This window comes from Aphis gossypii, chromosome X, assembly GCF_020184175.1.
Source record: "Aphis gossypii isolate Hap1 chromosome X, ASM2018417v2, whole genome shotgun sequence".
In the NCBI taxonomy this organism is placed as follows: Eukaryota; Metazoa; Arthropoda; class Insecta; order Hemiptera; family Aphididae; genus Aphis; species Aphis gossypii.
This window is the reverse complement of record NC_065533.1, coordinates 43,324,515-43,346,199: the sequence shown is the minus strand read 5'-3', so window position 1 is coordinate 43,346,199 and position 21,685 is coordinate 43,324,515. Positions and strand designations below refer to the sequence as shown.

Genomic DNA, 21,685 nt, shown 5'->3' with positions numbered 1-21,685 from the left:
AAAATGCACATATTAAGCAGACATACTCGATAACTGAATCTTATTCATTCAACTTCACATTCGTTTATAAAATATAATATTTTGTTACATTAATGTTCGAGTGAAACTAAACGAGCCTACTCTTTGAGATGGTTAAGGGCGTTATTATTATTTATTATTATGCCAAACGACGAATAATAATATTATTATATTTAACAAAACCGCTCATGTCTGTGCAAGCAATCTCAAAATACATTTCACGAAAACGAGCTCACGATTTATGTTTTCAAATGCAGATAGCATAATATTATTTAAATTATATCACGGACAAGTATGAACGATCTACAAATGAAATCCAATTCCATTAAAAACGATTTCCGAGTGTTTACTTTCGTGAGATTTTTAAATTTTTTTCAGTAAACAGTAATTTTCTATCGTCAACTTGAATGTGCATTCGTATCCGGGATTCCAATTTAAAGTAAAAGTAAAATAGTATTCGAATAATCTTTTGTGTGTGTGTGTGTGTATACCAACGCGTACGCTCGTTTTGTTTGCCATTTAAATGTTTAATCTATAATGAGAGACCGTGCAGTGCACTTGCAGGTATCTAAGCAGTAAACATTTATCAAATTGAGATTCTTGTTTCAAAACGTGGGCAATTGAACATAGCAAATTGCACGTATACCGTATACCACGAATTTTATTCGCCCGGTTTTTAACGGTTTTTATTTAATTTTGTTAAATTAAATAAACTGTCTGTAGCATCCTGATACTTAAACATATCAAACAATTAAATAGAAAAGTATTTAACTCGTCTTTATATCCATTAAATATATTTTTTCACAATAACCAATTTGTTTATTGATTAATCAACATTAATTTCTAATAGAAACATTTTGGAAAGATATTTATATATTTATTGAGAATAATAATAAAAAACTATTTTAAAATTCAAAAAATATATTTAATACAAATTATATGAATATAATGACCAAAAATCACAAAAAAACAACATGTAAAAATAGATAAAAATTTCAGTATTTCAATTTTTTTTTCTACTATTATTTCAATATTAATATGTACTCAAAATAAGTTATAATATAATTTTAACTCGTGGATAGTTTATAATTTGATACAATGTAAATTTCTCTACATTTAATAAAATATGATTAAAAATACCATATCAAAGATAAAATTTTTTTTAAGAATTTCTCATTTATTTAAGACATAATAGTTAGTTGTATCTCTATTAAAATAATTGGGTATTTTCTTACACAAGCATAAAAAGATAATAATGCTGAATATGTAAAAATTATACTATTGAATTAATTACTTTATATATGTATTTTAACTTGAAAAAATATGATGCCTTCTAGTAATATATAATAAACTAGTACAATTTAGTTCTACAATAATTCAATATACTTTAACTTACACTCATTGAACTCCCTGCACTTTACATTAGTTTTAAACTATGTAAATAATTATTAATAACTAGATTGTGGTATAATAACAATTTTCACAACACACTTTATATACTTTAATATCTCTTAACTGTTTATTATTATTTATTTTTTTATGTATTTGTCAACATTGTATTATGTAAATACATATCTGTAAATCACTCTCAACGAATACTGCTGTCGATGATGACTTTCAATAAAAATATATACTTATAAAAAGTGATTCACTAAGCATGTTTATCCCTATTTTCCTTAATAATGAAGGTATCCAAATTCTGATATTTTTTTATTATTATTATTTTTTTTTAAAAATACCACTTCTTCAAATAATTCAATTTTTGATGTAATTTATTGATACAAAATAGAAAATATGCACTGATAATATACTAATATCATGATTATAGTTTGAAAAAAAAATTGAATAATTTACAGATTTTTTATAAAATATATGAGTATTAGCTTATACTTGTATAGTATTACCAGAGATACACGGATAGACAATTCTTAAATTGTATACTAAAAATATATAAATATAAAATATAATAATATGATGTTCGATTAAACTTGAAAACTCCTAAAATCAGATTTCGAGGAAAATATATGTTAGAGACAACATCAGGAGAATCAGCCTGTATAATATACCATATTATGATTTAAAAATTTAACGAAAAAAAAAAACACCTATTTCTTCAATGTTTTAATGTTTTTAATCGTCTACTCAATTATATACAGTGTTATTATAACAGTACGACTACTGCAATGAACAACCATAGAATACACATACAAAAGAATCATATGATTTTATGTTTTAATCGAGATACATAATAATTGAGTTTGAGTTGAATTAAGAGATTACAGTATATATATACATACGTATATTATTATCACGATGATTTCATAAAATTCGAATTGATAATTGTACAGGAGAATTAAAATAAACTCGAGAGGGACACACTATATTATTACGTCGTATTATAATATTAAATATTCACTGTGTTCGTTCGTAAAACAATATCATCCCCGTCAGTCGATAAATGCATATATAGTTCAGTCGGTGTGCGTATAGTATTATCGGTATTACATATTATATCCATACACGCACACCCGTGCACACATATATATGTACGTATTATTTTATATGTCTATAAAACACTTTGGCACCGCATAGGTACCTATATGTTATGCGATGCGGGTTTGCGCAAATGCTCCGAAATCGAATAAAACTGTGATCGGTGAAAATAATAATATATGAACGGCGTCGACCTACTCGACACAAACAAAGTTCGCTCTGTCGCAAGGAAAATCCGACATCGGAACCGATATAGAAATAATAGTAATAATAATAAAATAACAAAACGGCAGTATAAAACATCAATAACACCGTGCAACTGTAAGCACCGCAATGTATACATAAAATAAAAACTCGATCGCACTTAATTATAACAATAAAAACCCGTTAGCACCGACTGCGTCAATTGTGTGCGTACTCGAGAAAGAAAGTTTCGTTTACGGACCAGAGACATGTGCGCTATTTGTACGTTTTTCTTCGCCAGGGATAAACAGCCGAAATAACGTTAGGGTCTCACGAGTGTACGCAATACGAAAACAGACTCCCCCCTACACACACACACACACACTCGAACACTCTAAAACTCGGTGACTTTTGAGCCGAAACCCGGACATGGCACCACAATCTATAGGTCATAGGTCTAAACCCACAGACCGTTTAACGACTGCGAAGAGGTCGTCTGGGACGGAGTTAGTTGCTGAGGTGAGGGACGGGGCTGCAGAGACACCGTATCTACCTTGTTTTAATTGAAGACCCCTGGCAAAGGGTTTAAAACCGTGATCTCGGCACTTAATTACAGAACTCGCGCGCGCGCGACGATAAATGTTCGTTTAATGCGTTTCGCGACGACGACCGACGACGTTTTCCTTTACGATTCGCCGCCATTTTTCGGTCCTCAGAACGTCGCAAAATTAAATATTTTAACGTTCTAAAAGGCATTCCGGGATCAAAAGCATTACGTGTTAGCTGCATGCCATGTCGTCGACCGGTGTGTGTATATGCGACGATTATACTTAGGTATAATATTTACATTAGTACGCATACTAATACTCGATTGTATTTTACCGTATGCCATTTTATTAATTATCACATTATTTTATTTGTTATTTATAGATGAGTATATTTTCCGATGAATTCTATTAGGTATCAATAATTACTTATTTATTTATCCTTATATGTCAGTGTCAGTAAAACGATAAAACAAGAATATGAGGTACCTACTAAGATTAATTAGATTTTCACCAAATTGACCGATAAGAAAAATAAGATAATAAAAACAATTGTGATAAATAAATTTCCATTGGTATCTGGCTTTAATTTGTAGTAGAAATTTATTATTTACTCATTGATAGTTTTGAAAATAATTTGGCATGTCTTTAAGTTTACCACAGGATATCTACGTCGAATATCTATGGATTTCGTGTTTTTCGTCAAAAATAAGACTCGGTATTAAGTTTTACCTTTAATAGTGAATTAAGGTTCCTATATCCTGGACATATTTAATAGAAGTATTGCTGCTAAGTTGGATTACAATCGATTAGAACATTTTTTTTTCAGAGTTATGCATGTGCAATGTGATGTTTGGGTACTGAATTTATTCCATTCATTGCTTAATAACCCTTTTATGCGTCATACGAGTAGGTGAAAATGTGTCATATTTCGTAAGATATTAATTAATTATTGAAAGTAAGTGTATTACTGTATTGTAATTATATTGCATTTGTATTTTACTATATTCTATACGTTTGAGTTGAGATTCAAAGAGAACTGGATCGTTGTTTTCGGCACCTATTATTATTTAGAATATATACCGTTGATTTGTATTATAAAATAATATATTATTTCATATTTACGATGTATTTTGTACCAACGACTTCAAAGATGTGAAACTACCTCTATAGTAAATCATTTTCGAAAGATTCATTTACGGGGGTTTTTAACTTCCGATTTATTACAAATTGTTCATAGTATGATCAAAGTGAACCTAATTTAAATGCATTAAATATCAAAACGCTATGTCCTAAAATGTTCATCGTGATATGCTCTACAAGCTTAACCTAGCTCAACCAACAACCAACAACCTTGTTGAAATATTATTTTTATTTTTGTATCCTGTCAATCAGTTAAGAAGGAAGTGGTCGAGCTTAAAAACTATTTTCTTAGTGTAACTTCCGTAGTTCTAGTGAATATTACACTCTGTCAAAGTTTGCGTGTCTATCAACGACCTTATTTCCAATATATAGGTAGCCAGCATTTTATAAACGCAATAAATATATAATGATGTGTAACATGTCATTATGTTTGTTTTATAATTATTATAATTAAAATATTTTAACATTGTTCATTAATATTTGATTTTTTCAATAGAATCAACGATATTTATTGTTTTTTGTATATGTAGGTAGTGGGTACATAGACATTTTATCAGGGGTGGGTGGTGGATGCATCCAAATGTATTCAAGTTAAAAAATATTATGAATACCTTAAATTATTTAATATAAACGTAACAATTATTTTTATGAAGACTTTTAACTAGGAAAAAAATAGTTATTATTATAAACTATAAGTAAAAGTGATACAATTTAGTTATTAATTGTATCCACAATAATATATTATTATGATCATGCTACATTTAATGAAGTGTGATTTTTCGTTTATATTCTTAAAGAGCAACATGTTTAGATTTTTTTCGACCAAATAAAATTACTTAAAGTGATTGTTTAAATGTGTATACATCAAACAATAATAGGTACAAAAAAAAGATATTTTAAAAATATATTATTAATTAATACTTTTATTTTAAGTAAAACTGTATTTCCAAAATATTAAAAAAAAAATTAATTAATTTAAAGACATGTAAATACTGAATACGTGTAGTGAATACAATAAAATTTTACCAGATTTTTTGTTTTACTCAACAGAGTATTAAAAGTAAAATGATAAACGAATAAATAAAATAAAATAGTAATAATAATAGCGACAACAATAATAATAATAGTAATAACGGAACAATGTAAAGGCGTAGAATGTCGTCAAAGGTTTTCGAATAGTTTAAAAACAAAATTAAATCTAACAAAACTTCTTTGTAGTTAAGTCTTCTTGACGTGAAAATTATTCCAGTTACGTTATTATGCAGCGATGTATATACAGGGTGTTTTAAGTTATCTTAAAGGACTTACTCTTCATCCCGAACAAACCTCTTCACCCAGTAGTATTAATGCTTCGATGGTATTTTACAATGCATCTATGTTTAAATGTAGTCAATATTTAAAAATTCCACAGAGTTTTTGTTACTTAAAGCCAATTTATGAGTGATAATATGTTATATTTTTTATTTATTTTAAAATTAAAATGTTTGATATAGTAGAAACACCCTGTGAGATATAAAAGTAATAATCAAATCGATCGATGGTGATGCGAGAGGAGAACGTAAGATGATATTCGGGAAAATGAGGAGTAAATTGTATAAAAAATTCTCCCTACTGGTTATATTATCATTATTATTATTGTTATTATTATTATTATTATTATTATTATTATTATTACTAAAGTAGTTTAAATTATTCACTTTATCGTCCCATATACAGTTAACATTCACAATATCAATTTTCTCGTTAGACTATTCGGAAATCTGAAGCAATACATTAGTAATTTATTTATGAATCGTAAAAATTAAAAATATGTTTTAACCATGCACAATTTAATGACGTGTTTCCGTATAATTATAATTATAAAGGATAATAAATAGGTATACTATTTCATTACCTATACGGAGCACTTAAACCATGTTACTTCGATTAATGTACAATATAATATACGATTCTGTGAATACCAACCATTAAATAATTTATTATTTTAAAATCCAACATTATTATATTTTAAATATTTAAAATAATATTTATTTTTTTTCTTCAGAATATACTATGCATATTTAAAATTCATGAGAAAACTCATTTTTATCAAAGTCGTATAGGTATGAGGTTTACAATATTTAAAGGTTATTAGTTTAGTAGAGTTATTTAAAACAATTAAAAACGTATGGTAGCAGTATAAATATTTTTAATATTAATAAATGTCATTATTTGGAGTAGGTGTCTAATATAAAAATTTCTGACCACTAAAATATAATAAGTACATATTTACAACTTCTAAATATTTATTGCTACCAACTGTAATTTCAAACGACTATACTCCATAATATTGTTGAATAAATTTCTAACAATTCATTAGATTAATAAATTGCCATACCTTCTAAATAGACAAGTATTTAAATTAAAATTTAACTCGTCTAATAAATTTATATGAATAAAAATTAACAATGAATAATAAAAAGTAAATTTTAGTTGTATTATTCACATACAAATAGTAACAAAATTATGTCATATTCAAGCCATAGAACTTGAATAAATACTGAATAATTAAAAAAATTTTGCTTTTAAAATATATATTGATCATAAAAATAACAAAAAATACCCATATCGAGATTTTAATATTTCCTAAAGTAAAATTTTCACTTTGATTACATAAATTCAATTAACTAAGAACAACAACTTGTTAAAAGTTCTTGGCCGATTAATTAAGCAGTCTATCTCCAAATCGCATAATTTAATGTTCGGTTTTTAAGTCGGTAGGTAATGAATATTTTCGAAAGCTCATGGATAAAGCTGAACGTCTGGTTAGACCTTATAATACTAGTGTGTACTTCAGAAATAATGGTATTTAATTAACAAAGGAACAATTTGAAATGTACTCTAAGACCTAATATTATAGTTAATTAATACAAATCAAGTAATTAGTAAAACACGGGTGTTATGAAAAAAAGTTAAAGTCAATCTACTAAAAAATAACTGTATTATACCCAAACGTAAAATTTCCTAAAATATTTTTATTTTTATAATTTAAAAAAAAAGTGCATTTAAACATTTTTTACGTACATTTTATACTAATGAGTTAAAAATGTAAATTTGATAAGTTTCTATATTTAATAGACTGATTATAACTGTGTGGTTTAAATACAGGTGCACTGGTATATTTGGTGGATTCTATAAAAAATTGACAAAACCTTAACTATGAATTAAATATTTCTAATATAATAATATACAATTAAACAATATTATTGTTCAAATCTTAAAAAAAAAAAATATATATATAATTTAATTCGAAAATTATACTTAAATTTTTTGAATACTCTGAACGTTTGTGAACATTCATAAAATCAAAAAAAAAAATTACATAATATCTTTGATAAAAAATCTCAATATATTGCGAATTGTAATGGGATCTCAAATCTTAAAAAATAGAGATATCTTTAATTAAATATATACTTAAAAATAATACAATGATATCAATACATCATATTATACATCAGCAACTTTATGTACATTTTATAAGAGAGTACAGATTATTTAGAACATTATAATTTTCGGTACAAGTGCATTAGAAAGAGTTGTATATACTTTCCACTGAAAGCATTGAAAATAATAAGAAGAAATACCTAGTAGTTGCAATAGTCGCATAAATGCTTGGTCGTGACATGAGACTTCAACTGTTGCTATAAATAATTATCAAAAACGAATCTCTTACGCGTAATAATCGTGATAACTTTATAATCGTATAATTAGAATATGACTATATGATTAAACTGCGTATCATGTCTGATCTCAGGAAGTACGAGATTTCCGGTTGTTTGAAAATCCGTTCGCGGCTAGTAGTAATTTGTATTTTTTTTTTTTAATTTTTGCAAGTAGCAGCATCCGCATTTTAATTTTCGGACTCGTTTGGCACACGCAGCATATTATTATTATCTGCAGGCTACCGGAACGTTTTTTGACGAGCAATTAGCGTTTCGCTTAATACAAAAAATGTAAAATAAAAAACATCGTAAAACATAACGCGTCAGTCGTCTGTATGATAAAAAAAAGCGAATAATAATAATAATAATAATAATACAAAAATAAACTGTAACTCGTAAGTGAATCGTATTTAAACGCGTTTACGTGTACAAATTTAATAAACCTGCAAGTGCACTCGCACACACGCAAACACTCAAAATATATTACTTATATATTGTATTTACGTGTCAGTGTTGTTATTTTCGGTGTGCAGGCGTTAGACAAAAAAAAAAAAAAAAAAAATTACAAGAGGCGAAAAAATACGAAATAAAAAGCCGAGCGCGAATAAATAAAATTACCAAGCATGCTGTATACAAAACTGCGACGGCAGAGACGGTGGCAGAGAGCATATATAGTCGTTTAAAAACTACCGAGACGAGTCTAATGTGCGCTCTGCGGTGTTCGCGCGCGTGGTTCTGTAAGGAAAATATGTATAGGGAGAGAAAAAAAATGTATACAGACCGAGAATGGAGTCGTGTGGACAGCTGCTGTGGTGGCGAAGAGTATAATAAATTCTAATAAAGATTTATGTGAACTGGAAAGGAGGTCGGGGTTTTTTCTTTCTTTTTCGTTTTAAAAACGGGTCTGATGATTTGCGGGGGGGGGGAGGAAGGGAGTAGTGCCGAAAGTACACATATAAATATGGAATTTTCGATCTAGCATAAAGGACAGTGACGTGCATGTTGCAGGGTGGCTGCGTCGGTCGCATTGTTGGTCTCAAAGGTAACGGCGTTGTGCGTGGTAAGTCGTCGATTGACGAACGTGACGAGTCGGATACAGTCCGAAAAAATCAAATTCGTCGGTCACTGTTAGGTTCTTATTACTTATATTTTTTATAGCCTTTATTATTTATATCATTATCATACGTATTGTTAAATTGTATTGTTCTTATATTGTTTATATATTTGATACAATTATATATGTGTGTATATAAATATGTCAATCGAACAAAATATATTGCAAACATTCGTATTTTTTTAATGGTTTTTAACTAAAAGTTGGCAAGATGAGTTTAAAATTTTAAAATTATTAAAAATATGTTTTCATAATGGCATGTGACCTGTTCAATAAGTTAGGTTTATCAAAATTGTACGCATTGGTGAAAACATGAAGTATTTAAAAAGAAAATCTCAATTATAAGAATTTGGAGTTAAATTTAACTTTTTAATTAACAAAAACAACACAATAAAATTGGCAGGACTAGAAAATTGAGAGAATTGTGAAAACTTATCTTAATTCTTATCGTTCTTTTTTCAAAATGAACTTTTATGGAATTTCGAATATCGGTCTAATCGGCTCTGCTTCCGTATTAACTCCCTCCATATATAATAACATAATAATACTGGAAAAAAGTCATATGCGCATACTAGTAAATAGTACCTAATGAATTAGTAAGTTCAATAATATAATAGTGCACTTAAAGTTTTTAACGATTTCAGATTAGTTATATTGATATAAATATATTATATACGTTAATTTTTAGTGATCTATGGTTTTTTACGTTTGAAAAATCAAATAAATCGGCATGTTTTTTTTTTTAACAAACTATTAAGAAAACAGTGTTTCCATGTCCTTGCAGTGATCGACCACATTAACCTCTACACACTGACAGTTTTCTTTTTTTTCATTTTTGTCATTTCCCGGAAAAAATGTAGTCGATAAAATGGCACATAATAACGGGTGTTCCGTCTTGCGGGTGCACAATTTAATAGAAGTAGAGAAAAAGGGATACAAATTGGTACGCAGTTTAAAGTGCCACTGCTCCAAAATCCTCGCTCGAAAGCCCTTCTTGGCTACTCACCGCCGATCACACAACACCGTAACGACTTTTACTGTATATATGTAGCGTGTAATACAACGTCTGCTCTACGCAACTATATTTTATTATTATCTTTCTTTTTTTTTTTATCCATAAAACATATAACATTATATTATAAGGGTGAAGTTTGTCTATGGGACTACGAAAACGATCTATGCCGAAACTCGTTGTTTTATCACGTCAAAAAAAGGAAATATCACGCCTTTTGTCATATTTTTGGAAATCGATTGAAATCGAACGACGGTTAAAGATCAATAGGTGCATAACTAATGCGGAGGATGCGACAAACAAATGTTGATTTTTAACCACAATGGTGAGTCCTTATTTTAACTACCCAGAACGGAAAACAAGAAATATAGATTTGTTTAACGAGTGCTTGCTGTGAATAAAATAATATAATATTTTCCTATTGTTGTATTGCTAAGTACTTGGCAGCGGTGGTAGCCATTCAACTGTCAATTCATTCAATGTTTCAGAATAAAACGTCACTTAGCGTTCCTAATTTGACATCGGTTGGTTTATTTTAATGTTTTCGTACTTTTCAAACTATTTCAGTTATTTTTCTGAGTTTTGATGTGATTAATTGCTCTCGATAATTATTATCTCCATTCATAGAAATAAGACGTCAATATTTTAAAACATCAACGCCGATGGCATTATTGTGTTTTTGTTGAGTTTCCATTTTATTTTATTTTTTTTATTTTCCCAGCAGTAGTCCTTTCTGAACTCATCCGCAATGACTAATGGCACTGAATGCGTATACAAATCATAAAGTATTATTTTACCGCTTATACTTATCTTATATAAAACACATATTGTACATTTTTAAATTTAAATTTTTGTATTTATATTATTTTTCAATCAATTATGTGTATTACATAATACTATATACTGTACTGTATACCATATTTTTTTAAACATACAAAAATAGTTTATACTTTTTATAATAATAATAATTAAAAATTAATAATTAATAATTAATTTTTAAATTTAAATTTTTGTATTTATATTATTTTTCAATCAATTATGTGCATTAAATAATACTATAATATACTGTACTGTATACCATATTTTTTTAAACATACAAAAATAGTTTATACTTTTTATAATAATAATAATATATATGCATCAACAAGATATATGTTTTGGGATGATACAATAATAATATAATACATACACGATTTGACTCTTGTGTTCATCTATATACAATAAATACACTACTTAAAACGTTTACTTATTTTTGTATAAAATAAATTACGTAATTTCATCTTAGTTATAATATCACAGTAAAATTGTATTATAAGATCTCATAAGTTTTGTTTTTCTTCTGTGAATTTTGTTACTTAGTATAACAATTGATGGATTATTACGTACATGATCAACACTCTAGCAACAAAACAAAAAGCTGTTTAATCTACCCGTTAAAAAATAATAGCTTTTTAAACATTTACTTACAAGAAAATACATATATACAATATGCGAACATTGAAAAACTCATAAGTTTGGTTTAAATTAACTTAGAAAAGTATAGTTTTCGTTATTGAATTCGATTATCTGTGAACTTTCCAAAAACAAAATGGAAAGTTTAAATTACCAAAGTAATATTGTGTTTTGGAAACGTTGAACTTTCGTACAGTCGAACATGTATATATATATATACATATTTATTTACAAAATAAATTAAAAACAGTGTTGAAAATATGGTAAGTATTTTTAAATTTCATGATTTATATGATCATTTTACACCAATTACAAATACGGAAAACCCGGATTTTATGATAACATTATATTATATAGAATATTATTATGATTTAAATGATTAATGTTTGTGGTTAACACGCAATTTAAAATCTTAAGTGGATACAATATTTTCAAAAAAAAATATTTTACAAACAAGTGGTCATGATTTTAGTGCGTGTGGTTATGAGTACGTGTCATTAACTCTTGGGTTGAAATCACCTCCTGTACAGTACCAGCCTTCAAGTGTATAATGTAGTCAAATTATATTCCTCTACCTAGTATTTAAATAACAATAATTCTTATAGCTGAATACCTCCTTTCGTCAAAGTATTTCTCGATCATAATCTAAGTCATTTATATTATTAGAGTACTTTGTTACCAAAATAACATATCAATACATTGTACCTATAATTAACAGTCCGTTTTCAAATAATATTTTAATAAACATTTCACTTGCATTTTAATTTGTTATCATTAATATTATATATATATTTTTATTTTAACAAATAATACTAAATTTGGATAAGTTGTCACTATATCCTAGTATTTACATCTTATGAAAACAAGAATGTTACATTTTCATTAATGCGTATAATATTAGTTAAAGTTAATACAACCATGATGTATAATTATATGAAGAAAAATGTAGTTAAAAGTAAGTCAAACTTCGTCGAGAAGTTATTGCAAAAAAAAAACTTTAACAACTTTAATGTTTTAAAATTAAGTATTTTATTTATACATAAGAGAAATTATTATTATTATTTTTTTTTTTTTACAAAATAAAAATAGTAAAGTTGAAACATAAGTACCGTACTTACTTCACTTGCTTTAAAGTTATTAATAATTAGTTACGTAAAAAATTGTTTTTATAGTGAAACTTTTTAAAGCATAAAATCGAAACAATCATGAAGTATATTTATATAATCTCTCTCTAAAATATTGTGGCCGATGGTTAAGACTTCATCGTTTTTATGTGATCGTTTATAAGTTAGGTAATATTCCTATACTATAATACCTAATTTACTATTATCCCGATAAATGTATCTTTATTATAGGACATTGTGTGATGTGATTAATTATAATCATATTATTTAAAGAAGTTATAATGGCATAAAAATGTTTGTGATTTGTAATTTTTGAAACAATATTAAAAAATATTTTTGTTTCGACAACAGTTTTAATTTCATTATGAAAAATTAATTTTTGAATCGTTTTGTATTCAACTAATATTTAGTGGTACTATAAAGTGGTTATATTGTCTTATAAAAATGCAAATAAATTATGTAAAAAGTAAATGAGCATAATGATTTTGTATAGATAGTGAAGTATGGATGAAACCTTACTAGTCAACTTATTCCTAGATTTCAAAACGAGAGTTTAGAATTTATCATAAAAATTATGTATAATGCATGACGTGAGTGCAAAATAAAATGTTGAAGAGAATGATATGGGTAGCAAGGAAAATTATTGGAAGGTGGAGATAAAAGTGCACAACACTACGTTGTGTAGCTTGTCTTGTAGAAGAAGTTGACATTTCTTCAGCATATTTTTTTACTCTTTTGTCTAGGTATGCAATACGTAAATGGAGTCGCTGGTCGTACAAATTCTCGCAATCTGTATATTAACGGTAACACACTAAAAGCGAAGAGTTTTCAATATGTGGCGAGGTTGTGTGACGTACGTGCATTTTGAATTACACACGTGGTTTTCATCTGCGTTCAACGATATTTATTCGAGTTTGGGGTGTCACCAATCCACATTCCACGTGCATATACGAACATTTAATACCTATGTTTGATATGGTGAATTTCTCCAATTAAAATTGGTAGTTTTATTTGTCTGCCATGTCACGTCGTAACTGACAGATTTCGCGAATATCTTTAAACATTATTAATAATAATGTGGTTTGTGCAAAAGAAACTGTCAATCATTTAACTAGGTGAATACATTTTTTTACTATACATATTTTATGCAGAAATTCTTGGATGATATTTACTTCAAACGATAATTTTTTTCCACATTATTTTCCCGTATTTAACTTATGCATTTTTTTTTTTTTATTTCAAACGTTTATTGGAAATACTAAATTTAAAATTGAAAATAAATTTCTAGAAAGTTTAGTTCAGTGTCAAATTAATAGTTTCCACATTCAAAAAATTACTTTTAATTATTTCATTCATGCATATAACACAATTGTGTTGGTTTTTAGCTATTGTAGACCTTGAATAATTAAGAAAAAAAGATATAATATCATAACGCAATTATTTTTGAACACAAACATTAATGAAATAACAAATAAAATGTATCATTACCGTGTGTTTTCCTACATATAAGTGTACTATCAGTATTATTTAAGTAAATCTATACATTAGATGGTGTATGTATTTTGAACCCATTAAAGTATTATGGTTGTTTGGCTTAAATCATTAAATTTGTTAGTCTTAAAGTAATAATATATAATATTACAGTCGATTATTACAACAAACAAGTTTTATACTTATTTATACTTATTTATTTTATTGTTAGTATGTATGTATATAGAGCTGAAACCAATGATACGAGATTATAAAATCAAAAACCATATTTTACTATAATGATTTTCGAGACCATCAAAAGTTTTACGATTGCTATAAAATTAATTATTTTGGGTTGGATTTTAATGCCATTCAGTAAATTCCATTCCCTATTGTCTATTGTAACCAGGTATAATGTATGAATAATAATAATGTTAAAAAAATATCAGTTTATTTCACTCGTTAAAAAAAAAAAAGTTTTATCATAAACATAATATTTTATAATAACATATTTTATCGTTGCAAACATACACACACAAAAAAAATAAATAAATAAATAAAAAAAAAAATACAATTAAGTACTGGGCTACCACTTATTCTACTGCTTGCTACCTACACTAAATATTTTAATATATTTTAATAAAGTTATAACTTATAAGATTTTGTAACAAAATTGCATACCACCGTCCCAGAGTATGTCGTAAACAGAACAGTTTTAAATATACTTTGAAACAAAATAAAATGGACGATGAAAGGGGTAGTTCCGTAGCCCCTTGTCATCCCATCACTGCAACACCACTGGTTTATATATTGTGAATGTTTATGACTGTCACTCATTATTTCATGAAAAGAGGAAAACGTGTAGACAAATTTCGGTACAGTAGTGACCACATATTCAACATATTTTTCATAATATGTATAATATTAAACAATATTTATAAATATTTAATTTACAAAAATAGAACTTCGTATGTTCTATGTATGTAGAAATACGTATGTTTGGTCCACTATCGACAATATTAACTGGATGTGGAATAAACACACGTTTAGTTAATGTTATGACTATAAGATGGAACGTTACGCACTAACTTGAAATTGGTTAGGCAGCAAATAGACAGCTATTTATATAACTATTACCTAATGGCTTATAATACCTATAATGCATACTATCAATATGATATATTATTATAATACACTGTAACGTTATCAGGCTTTAAAAATATCATCACTGGATGATGAATGCTCGTGGACGACACACCGTCGACCTAGCTACCGTTAAATATATGACTCCGGTGGAGGTTATAGCTTCTCCGATCAATCGCTAAGCTCCACATACGTTTGCTAAATGTGTCAGCAGCTTTTGTATCGATCGATTGTCTACTCTAAAGCCAGTAGCGTTCGAATATTCGATAAGCCGGAAGTCGTAAGTGTTTATATGCATACAATATACGTCGAGTACGAATTTTGATACCACGTGAAACACGTCGACGTAGAAACTACCAATTTTATCAAGACGTTAATAATACGCACGGACGAATAACTATAGAGCAGACTCATAAAATATGAAAGAATTTTATTTAAAAATATACGAAACGCGAGGCAGCATAAGTCGCGCGATAGATATAAACGAATTATGTTAATTGGACAGACGCCAAAAAATGTACATATAAAACATACTGAGATATTGAAATATTTTTTTGCGGCACTACTAGTGGACTGTAGTAGTTATCGCCGATACGGTCGGATTCTAGAAAGAAGGGTCTTTCAATTTATCCGAATTCTGTGATATCAAATAATATACAAAGATATAAAATATCGGTACATTTCTACTATGTTTTATTAAAACTACCTACGATAATGGAGAAACATAGACGTTTATACAGATTAATATTAACTCTAAGTATATCCACATCAGTTAAAATTCATAATTCTATATAAGATAACTTTTATCAATTGTAATAGTAGGTACGTTCGAAGAAATGTATCAAAAAAAAATTAATAGTTATAAATAATGTGCATTATGAGATACTCAAGCGGATGGAAACGGTGGTCGGTGGATGAAACGAAAATCTACAAGAAGTAAAAATTCGTAGAAATTGTGCACCGAGTTAGTTATTCACATTTCGCTTTTGAAGTAAACCGTTGAGAATAATCGTGTTATATTAAATATGAACATCTATAATATCAGTTAGCTGTTGGATCACTCTAAATTTTACAGTAAAATAGTAAAACACTTTATACGATGTTAATTGTATACAAATAAATACATTTCAATCGTTTATTCAGTTACTCGTAACAATAATATACTAATTTTTGATACAATTTTTCCCTTGTCAAAAATAATGTAAATTTATTTTCTTCATTATCCATAATATAGTTATATAGATTCTATAAAATTAATCACAAGACGATGACCATCGCATTTAGACAATAATATCGAAAACCTGGTGCTTTTTATTCCGTTTTTTATATTTTGGAATGCCAATCTTTAATAACACACTTTCAAGTCAAAACATTATTTATGCAAAACGTCGACGTGACCATCCGTTATTGTAATTATTATTGTTATTGTACACAATCGAGTACCAGCGTACCGAACGTCGGTTATTCGTACAACAGATAAAATTTCTCAGTAGTTCATTGGAACGGAGCTAAATGTATTATTATAATATTTGATAGTTCTATTGCGCATGAGCGTTGTTTCTAGAAATACGACCACATGGTCGATCGGCTAAAAATTTCGAAAAAACGTTTTAAAACATCTGCTCAAATGAAAAGCGTGGACCATAATTCTTCTGTACACCTACGACCTTATGCAGTTTTCATTTCTGACGATGTCGGACGAGAATAGCAGCACTTATTGTATTATAATATTTTGTTCAAGACAAAGGCCAACCTTTGATTACGGGAATAATACGATCACGCGATGACGAAATAGTTAATTTGCCACTGTGTAATGATTTGATGTTTGTACAGTGTACACACGGAACAATGACTACAACGCATATACGAGTACCTATAAATAATTATAATTGACCGACGTGCGGCCCCGATGGCAATGCGCTTCAATAATTTAAATCTCGTTTTCGTCATGGTTCGCTATATATCTATTATCGCTCATACATTCGGTGTGTTCAAAGTGTTCGACTAATTTTTTTTTTTTTTTTGTTTGATAAAAGTGCCCGGTTTACTAGATGCGGTTATTTAAAAAAAAACTTCGGAAATATTTATCACGCACACAAATGTACAAAAATAAATTGCTCAGGGGGCTAAATATATAAAATTACCATATTTTCAATTAACAGCGTACGTTTATTGACCACTTGTTTTTCAGCTATTTAATATTATGTATAGTACACGTCATAGTGTAATTCATTACACATGTATGCACTTCAGTAAAGCAAATTTTTAATAGTTACACGGAAAAATCTGGTAAAATATATTGAAAATTATTCACGATATTGAACAACTAAAAGTCGAAAAAATTGTAGTGAGTACAGACCAGTGTATTCATTTTACCTTTAAACTCAAAGTCTGTTGCGAGTCGTCATGGCATTTAGCTTCCATTCATATTATAATTATTCACAAATCAAGGGACGATAATGATAATAGATTGCTGAGTACCACGAATTCTAACACTTATTTCACAAATTTCGCATAATAGGTGTTAAGTACTCACTATTAAATAGTCAATTATCATAAATAATAATATATACTTCATGAATAATTCAGTGTTGTAAATAGATAACTGATCATATACTCGTAATAATATATTATATATAAATGTGTGTAAATAAAACAAAATTAAAATTTCAGTGATAATAATAATATTTTTCAAACGAATTATTTTACATCAGAAATCATAATATAATATCATTATAATTCGGCTCTTTTAATAGACTTTACTAAATTTTCTAAAAATCTTCAATGATTATAGAGAATTAAGTCAATTAAATTCAAATATGATTTCACTATTGTTTTGACCGTTGTAGATTTGTCAAAAAACTATTATGCTCATAATTAAAATTAAATAAAATATTAAAATTTTAGTATTTTAAAACATTCACAATTTAAATGACCTTATGTCAAGGAAAGTTTCTTTTTCGCTTTTAAGCGGTGCCATTATTATTAATCGACGATTTGCGCCCAATCGCAAATAGGATTCGCTTCCGTTCACGTAACTAATAGACAATAAAGCTATAGTATAAGTTGTATACGCGCGTGTAAATTACAGCTATTACATTCTTTGAAATCGTATTATTCTATATGGGTACTTGTAAACTATAACCGTTAGCATATTACTTAATGGTTGTTATTTTTTTTTATTTTGTCGTTGTTTATACTAAAAACTATATACCTCGAGTTATTGACACGAACTTAAATACAATTTTTGTCCGTCTTACGAGCGTTTTGAAAAGTTTTTGTATTTCATTTACATAATAATTCGTATATTAATTAACCCCCTCCGCCTCCTCTAACATGACACTCAAATGTCCACTATTACGTCATATTTTTGCGGTTTGCATTCAGACGAATGTTATGTTCGTAACACGAAAATACACGGTGGTGACGACAGCGTAGAAATAAAAAAAAAAAAAAATTACACGATATTATATCACAATATTACAAAACAAAAAAACTCCTCTATAACACTCCGCCGTCTTCGTTGCTATATGATTTATATTTGCCCGTACGAGGTTTTGCACTATAATAATATAATGTATACTTGTTATACTCGGGTATACTGTCACTGAAGAGATAAGTGCCTATAGACTACAATTACTCAGGTTAATAATTACAGTTTATGTCTGCTCGTACGGTCTTATATTAATTTGGCACGGGGGGTGTCCGTTTTATCGGACACGGGGCGCTTTGCAGCTCGTCCGCCCACTACGTTTCGTCTCATATTATTTAATATGCGTTATTGCAGTGCGCATCATTCCTTCCTGTATCATGTACATTCGTTCATTATTTAATTTCCTCTCTCTGGGAAATATAGGTATACATAAATATAATAATATAATGCGTAAACGCATTCCGTCTTATTCATCCCGTTAATTTTTAATCCACGACTTGTTAATACCACTCTCTATGCATATGCCTACTCTTTTGATCAGTACGTCGCGTGTTAGTACCCGCGTAAATCTCCTTTTATACAAATATTTATCATGAAAGATTTAATAGCATGTGCATACTGTGATATAGCGTACCTACATACTACATAATACATGGTTTTGTTGAATGCTATGAAAAAAATAGAAGCATAATGCCGTTCGTACTCAACTACTGGACTGCATATTATAAACTTTGATGCACACTACTTGCTCGCTTTAACAACTAAATCCTTCCGTATCGTCACACATCCAACCTTTGTGTTTGTTTCATTTATATCTATAGGTGCACTTAATCTGACTTCAAGCATATTCTCTGTTACTAATTTTCTCAGTTTCAGATATTATATGTTTTTAGTGAGCTATTACAATAATAAGAACAAAAAATAAAATTCGGAATAAAATTAGGGGCGTCGTATTTTAATGTAACAGAATTTAAAAATCCATATTGGTCGAAGGGTTTTTAATTGTCATCAATAGTCACACTGATACAATATTCTAACAATAAGGGTATCAATTTTGTTAGGTAAATCTTAAATAATTAAATAATAACTAATGGATATGGCTATTATAAAAACTATAACAAACCATAAACTTCTATAACTACGCATATAACTTTATCGTAATTATGAACAACTATATTAAGATACACTTACTTATATAATAAATATAAATATATTATAATATTATACCACACCAAGTGAAATTATTCTTCGACCTCACAGTGACATAATAATATAAATTGAAAGAAATGTTAAAAAATATTGTCAATGAAATCTGATAAAATGTATTATTTATATGAATAATAATAATCATAACAATTACACCAAAATAGCTTTTGCCTTATATAGGTACTTAGTACCTACACAATGTCTACACATTACTTTTATTCTTTATTATCTAGATCATATTAGTTTTCATATTTTATTGATACTAACTGCAAACAGAATATATAATAATTCTCTATTTCTATCTACATCTGGTATGGTGTCTCGAACTGTGGTTACTTATTAATTAATCTAAACATTATTTTTTCAGTTTGATGTTGTAGTATTTTTATACTTATATCTTATTTCATGTCTTAAACTTAGAGCCGTTGAAAATATAATTATATAATATAGGTATCATGTTTTGTAAATTTTTTTTACCCAGTTGAAGTAACTATCCATCCATCAATGGTTTATGTCCGAAATATCCGATTAATATATGAAAATATGATTCTAAATTTCAAACGTTGACTTTATCCAACTAGTAAGTATGGGTTATATTCATATTATCAGAATAATGTGCACTTTATTCATGTTTCGGACTTAAGGCGTAACGTCATATTATACACAAGGAAAATCGATAAAAAATTAAATCAAATACTCGTAATATTAATATAATAACGTATCGTCGATTTTTTTTTTTTGTTTATTATTACAGGCGTAGGAATTTAGATGATCAGTAGTCGCTATATAATATTATTATGCTTGTTTGCGCTGATAGTTCATGGTAGATTACCATATTAAATGTATTATAATATATTATTATTAAAACAAATATAGAGATTTGATTTTTTGGATAATAAAAATTGACAAAACTTCATGTGATATCCCGATAGTGTGCCAAATACAGACCTCTCCACGGAAATTTACTTCATACATTCTGTCGATAAAGAATTCAGATAAAATATTACAATAAATATTATTCAAAAAAACTCAGAATTTTATTTGGATGTAGAAAGCTTATCATGGAATATTATATATTATGTAACTCTATCATGGTTGCTCAACATTATCGGAATACAAAAATAAATACTATTTTTTGAGAATTAAGTATTTTCTAAAAAATACACCATATATATAATTATCGGAGTTTATATTTTCGAAGAAAATAAATCAGAAATTGAAGTATACGATAAACAATTTCATAAACTCGTATATACATAATTAAAGTTAAAAATATGATTTCTTATTATTGTGACAATAAACTAATATTATATTCAAGACAATATAAATATTTGTTTTAACGATATTGTAATTTTACTTAACTATGAATATTTATAATAATTATATTAAATCATTTAAAATTGAATTGATTTACGAGTTTCGTGAAACATCTGTGCATAATATGTCCGTTGAAAATGATAAAATAAATGCAAAGTAAAAAAAATAATATATTTTTGAAATTGAAAATAATAATGAAATATTATGGTAGTTAGGCAGCTGATATTATACTGATATTATATAATAGAGATAAATTATCTATTCGGTGATAATAACTATATTAATTTTATTATTTATACGCCATGCGCTTAGTTCCGTTCGAAAAACTTTA

The 21,685-nt window shown here is 27.7% G+C and overlaps 1 protein-coding gene and 1 long non-coding RNA gene across 2 annotated transcripts in view; one reads left to right on the top strand and one right to left on the bottom strand.

Moving 5' to 3' along the window:
* Positions 1–21,685, bottom strand: part of LOC114122546 (uncharacterized) — a 332,686-nt gene that overhangs the window by 194,596 nt on the left and 116,405 nt on the right. The gene's annotated exons all lie outside the window — the stretch shown is intronic.
* On the top strand, positions 3,863–4,221 carry LOC126552085 (uncharacterized). The gene is made up of 2 exons (XR_007605939.1): positions 3,863–3,957; positions 4,069–4,221. It is a non-coding gene; the product is annotated as an uncharacterized LOC126552085 (long non-coding RNA).